Here is a 6,539-nt window from a genome sequence, read left to right on the forward strand (position 1 = left end):
GCTGTGCACCGGGTTCGTGCCGGAGAGGGAGGCGGCGGCGCCGGGAGGGAGGGTGTGGCGCTCCGGGAGGGGGTCATTTTTATAGGGGAAAATTTTCAGGGAGGGGAGGACGTTTTGGCAAAAAGACCATTATAGCCACGTCAGCAAATGGTGGGCTCCATCTGTCATAATCGTCATCAAATTGGTCAAAGCCATCAACTAGTGTTTTCTACAAAAGATTTGGCTGAGAATCAGTGTTTTCTGGCACAAATTCGTAGAAGAGTCTTTTCTACAACCCTACACTTCAATGTGGTGGGTTTTGCAATTCACTCCATAAAACCACATATAGGCTTTAAAATTATCCAGATATTATTTGTTACATGGGCCTAAAAGCCCATCTAACTGTAGGAGATATTCATTCTAAGCTGGCCAGACGTTGACCAAGAAGCGGTCAAAGTCGCCCAGTGATTATCATTTTGTTTGAGATGCAGCAGTTAGCACAAATGCCTATTGCCCACGGAAAAAAATATTGGATGCTTCGTTGCTCTTATAAAAAACGAGCTTGTTGGTGTGAACTGCGAAGTACTAAGTCTAGCTTGCTCCAAAGTAAACTCCAACTCATAGCTAAACCTGGAAATTTTGCATGATCCATCCACATCGATCTAATAACGTGTATTAGAGTTCTATCTTCTATCTCAAAATCCCCAGCTAGGGCTCCACGGCTTCTGCAGCCAAGGGGATCAAAAGCACTTCTTCAGGCCTCTCTCGGTTAGTGTTTTCTTGCATTTGCTTACACTTATGACTCTCTTATAATTAGTTAGATCCAGGGACCGTGTTGGTCAGCGTCCAGTGCCCTATGGTACGACGACGCTCATCATCTTTTAATTTTTTGATTTACGCTTGAAGCCGCCCCTCCTGCTCCGAGGACAGTGCTGTTGGGCACCCTGGACAATTTGTTTCTGCAATGTCCAACTCATAGTTTCGAGAGATTAATTTCTCTTACATGTGTCCAATAATCACGCTTTCCATTTCATTTGACAAAATGACAGACCTCTGATTGTTTCTTTTTTTTTTGCGGGGACCTCTCATTGTTTCTTTAACAAAATACCGTATTTTCATTTCTTTCTCCATTTTTTCGGGTTTGAGCCTATCTACCATATATATTTGTGTGCGATTTTGCTTCTCGGTCAGTCTACCCTCTGCTGCTGTTAGTCACTTCCATCGGATCAATTAGCAAGCTGTAGGAAACATCAGCAGCGTCCAGCGAGCAGATTCCTTTACTATCGCGTCGCCGGCGGCCAGACATGGGAAGGCCAGACAGGGAGGGGCGGCGAGCTCGGCTCCCCCCCTCTCTCTCCCCGAGGGCTTAGGGCATGTATAATGGTTGATAAAATAGTCTTATGTTAAGTCTTGCATGCAATTTAGAGATGACAAAAAAGCATGTCTACAATGGATCATATCTTAGCTTTATCTTAAATAACTAGTTATTCCTAAAAATATGATGAGACATATTGTGCTAAGAGATCATCTCTTGTCTTCTCTTAAATAAGAGAAGACAAGCCTTTTCTTATGATTTCTCTCTCCTCCACCTTATCATTTATCCTACATGGTATTGCTAAGATAGAACCATTGTACATGCCCTTAAATCAATCAATCGATCGGACTGGACCAAAACAACACGCAAACAGACAGGAGTAAAATCGTCTGCAAAAAGCCCAAACAGGAAAAAATAGATGACTTAAAAAAACAGGGTAGTGTCATTTTAGTACAGAAAAAGAAAATAAATACTATGCTTATGGGCCAAAGGCAAACACGATGTCATTTTGTCAAATTCTTCTAATTTCAATTCAGTCTATGTTAAGGACTTAAGGTAAGAAAACCAGAAGAAATTAAAGGAATTGCTACAGATTCAATGTTTCGTTCAAGCTAGGCTCGCCATTTTGTAAATGGTCAATCTTAACGACTGTCATACTCACATATACTCTAATTTATGATGGACTTCCTTCCGGCAAATATCTGGTCTTTATACATTTTCTTATTCGGTATTTCTACTTCGTAAAGGGTTCAAGATATCAGATATACCAATAAAGTTTGGACGGTATCCGCACGACTAGTTCCTACGTGATCGCTATCTTCCCACGCTCGCTTTTCACTGATCTTTTTCCTTCTCTAAAAAACCGTGGTAAATCGCTAGCGGTTTTTTCTGGTGTTTCACCGCATAATATGAAAATAAAATAAAAGTGCTTGAAAGAGGATTCAAACCTAGGTCTATGCAATACCTATTGAGCTTAATAACCAACTAAGCCACCTTCTGTTGTTGTCTATTGTAGATAAACAATGTTATTTGAACCTTTCTTATTTCTGCCATATTAGAAAATATAAGGTTTGGCTTGGTAACTTTGGCATGATCAACGTGATAACTATGGTATGAGCAACATGATAACTATACCATGATATGGCTGACAACTACAATACGAGAAGGTTAAGGCATGAGGAAGTATGGTAATTTAACACATAAATTACCGATGAAAATGTTTAAAAAACTTTTTTCCCTTGGATGAAAGATACCATGGTGTTTAAAACGTAAGATATTAGTTATCAAATCTGTGATGTACACATTATCATGCTTTTTACATAGAAATTACCGGGTGTATATTTTTCAACAAAAAAATCAGGTCAAAAATTATAATGGCGTTTGTATGTGAGTTATCAGCTTAGTATGTGTCTATTAACAAGCTATCTACGTATAAATTACCGGGGTTGCCCCCCCCCCCCCACACCCCTCGCCACAGTCACCACATTTACCAGGGTCGGATACATAAATTATCAAGTCTACGATGTGTGAGTTATCATGTTATTTGCATAAGAGTTATCGTGGTATGATTCAACAACTCCTCCCACCCTACCCCCGCCGGTAAAGTTATCAAGATTGGATACATAATTTATCATTTCTACGATGTGTGACTTACCATGTTATTTGCATAGAAGTTACCGTGGTATGTTTCAATGACTCCCTCCCAACCCCAACCCCACCGACAAAGTTACCAGGACTGGGTACATAATTTATTTTCTATGATGTGTGAGTTATCATATTATTTGCATAGAAGTTATCGTGGTATGTTTCGACGACTACCCCACTCCGACCCCTCCGACAAAGTTACCAGGACTGGTACATAATTTATCATGTTTACGATGTGTGAGTTATCATGTTATTTGCATAGAAGTTACCGTCGTACGTTTCAATGACACCCCCACCCCGACCCCTCCGACAAAGTTATCAGGTCTACCATGTATGAGTTATCATCACTACAAAAAAACACTTCCGTGATGATACGTGTTTGTCACAGTAGGTCGCGTTTTTTGTCATGCATGTACATCCATGACAAATTTATGACAGAATCAAGATAGTCATACCTGTGTTGTCGTAGAAGTGTTCCATGACATTACCAAAATTATCATCACGGAAGTGTCCACTTCCATGACGATAAATCGCACGTCACAGAAGTGCTTTCATCAAGGGTGACCGACACGTGGCATCCACCGTAAGGGAACGCCGTTAAGCTATCGGGTCAGGTTTTGGATCCAGTAACCCGTTAACAGCCCCGACCAATGGGGATTTTCCATGTGTAAAATCATCATTGGCTGGAGGAAACACGTGTCGGCTCACCGTTGGGACAGATGTCATCCACTCATTGGACGGAAGACGCCTATGGTATGTCGACACGTGGCACGGCCCAACAGAGGCCCATTCCTATGAAAAGGCCGGCCCAGTAAAAATTAGCAGGCCAGCCCATATAAGGCCTACTTGTGTCAGGTCCATTTAAGCCCACAACCCATACAAGATGAGCCAATTCGGCCCGTCAACGGCCCGTTAAAGATTTGACACCATTGCAGCCCATCGTCAGTTCGAGCCCGTTAACAGCCCGCTATATATCTGGGCTCAATATCGGCCCGATGAGATTTCGGCCTGTTAACGGACCGTTTAATGGATGGGCCAATTTTCAGGATGTACATCTTTCGGCCTTTTAGTGACCCATTTAAATGTTGGGCTAGTTTCCGGCCCGGTGTGTCTTTCAGCCTGTTGACGGCCCATAAATCTGATGGGCCATTTGTTGTCGGACCTGAGTTTCGTCCTTTTAGCGGCCCATTTAAGTGTTGGGCCAATTTTCTGCCCCGGTGTCACTTTCAGCCTGTTGACGGCCCATAAATCAGTTGGGCCATTTTTAGTCGGACCTGAGTTTTGGCCTTTTAGCGACCCATTTAAGTGTTGGGCCAATTCCCGGCCCTGTGTGACTTTCGGCCTGTTAACGGACCATAAATGAGTTGGGCCATTTGTAGTCGGACCTTAGTTTTGGCCTTTTAACGTCCCATGCCCTTCATGGTCCAATACCAGCCCGGTTTCTCTTTCGGCCTGCTAAAGGCCCATAACACAGTTGGGCCATTTACAATATGACCTGACTTTCGGCCTCTTAGCGGCCCATGGTCTTCATGGTCCAGTACAAGCCCGCTGTCTCTTTCGGCCTGCTAAAGGCCTACAGTATAGTTGGGCCATATGTAGCCCAAACTTAGTAACGGCCTGTTAACGGCCCGTGAAATAAACTGGGGCCACCTGTTGCCCGCTTCGATGTCGGCCTGTTAACGACCCGGGAGGTAAGAGGGCCGACCATTAAGTTTTGGCCTAGTAACGGCCCATTAACTTAATGGGCCCACTAAAGTTCGTACATGTCTTTAGGCCAAATTAGATAATTTGAGCCCATTACGACGAGCAATTATGCACAGGACCAAAACCGATCACGCAAAGGTACGACATACAGGGAATAACATTGCACATCCAGCATATATTACAGGAAATTACATCCACTGGGCAATTAAAGATTGATGCCAGTGCAAATAAATGAGCAGAACCTTGCTACCTCTTGAGCACTGCGTTGGATTTCCTCGAAGAGGAGAGGGTGATGCAGTAAAGTAGCGTAAGTATTTCCCTCAGTTTTTGAGAACCAAGGTATCAATCCAGTAGGAGACCACGCACAAGTCCCTCGTACCTACACAAAACAATAGCTACTCGCAACCAACGCGATTAGGGGTTGTCAATCCCTTCACGGTCACTTATGAGGGTGAGATCCGATAGAGATGATAAATAATATTTTTGGTATTTTTGATAGATAGATGCAAAGTGAAAAGTAAAAGGCAAAGTAAAAACAAAGCAAGTAAATAAAGCGATAGAGATTGATATGATGAGAATAGACCTGGGGGCCATAGGTTTCACTAGTGGCTTCTCTCAAGAGCATAGATATTCTACGGTGGGTGAACAGACTACTATTAAGCAATTGATAGAATGAGCATAGTTATGAGCATATCTAGGTAATGATCATGTATATAGGCATCACGTCCAAGACAAGTAGATCAAAACGATTCTGCATCTACTACTATTACTCCACTCATCGACCGCTATCCAGCATGCATCTAGAGTATTAAGTTAAAAACAGAGTAACGCCTTAAGCAAGATGACATGATGTAGAGGGATAAATTTATGCAATATGATAAAAACCCATCTTGTTATCCTCGATGGCGACAATACAATATGTGCCTTGCTTCCCCTGCTGTCACTGGGAAAGGACACCGCAAGATTGAACCCAAAGCTAAGCACTTCTCCCATTGCAAGAACTACCAATCTAGTTGGCCAAACCAAAAAGAATAATTCGAAGAGACTTGCAAAGATAACTCAATCATACATAAAAGAATTCAGAGAAGATTCAAATATTTTCCATAGATAAGTTAGACCATAAACCCACAATTCATCGGTCTCAACAAACACACCGCAAAAAGAAGATTACATCGAATAGATCTCCACTAGAGAGGGGGAGAACATTGTATTGAGATCCAAAAAGAGAGAAGAAGCCATCTAACTACTATCTATGGACCCGAAGGTCTGAAGTAAACTACTCACACTTCATCGGAGGGGCTATGGTGTTGATGTAGAAGCCCTCCATGGTGGATGCCCCCTCCGACGGAGCTCCAAAACAGGCCCCAAGATGGGATCTCGTGGATACAGAAGGTTGCGGCAGTGGAATTAGGTTTTTGGCTCCTGTCCTTCGTTTGGGGATACGTAGGTATATATAGGAGGAAGGAGTACGTCGGTGGAGCAGCAGGGGGCCCATGAGGTAGGGGGGCGCGCCCAGGGGGCGCGCCCAGGGGGCGCCCTCCACCCTCGTGACCGCCTCTTTGAAGGAAATATGCCCTAGAGGCAATAATAAAGTTATTATTTATTTCCTCATATCATGATAAATGTTTATTATTCATGCTATAATTGTATTAACCGGAAACATGATACATGTGTGAATACATAGACAAACATATAGTCACTAGTATGCCTCTACTTGACTAGCTCATTAATCAAAGATGGTTATGTTTCCTAACCATAGACATGTGTTGTCATTTGATTAATGGGATCACATCATTAGAAGAATGATGTGATTGACATGACCCATTCCTTTAGCCTAGCACTTGATCGTTTAGTATATTGCTATTGCTTTCTTCATGACTTATACATGTTCCTGTAA

Source organism: Triticum dicoccoides, chromosome 5B, assembly GCF_002162155.2.
Source record: "Triticum dicoccoides isolate Atlit2015 ecotype Zavitan chromosome 5B, WEW_v2.0, whole genome shotgun sequence".
NCBI classification, from domain to species: Eukaryota; Viridiplantae; Streptophyta; class Magnoliopsida; order Poales; family Poaceae; genus Triticum; species Triticum dicoccoides.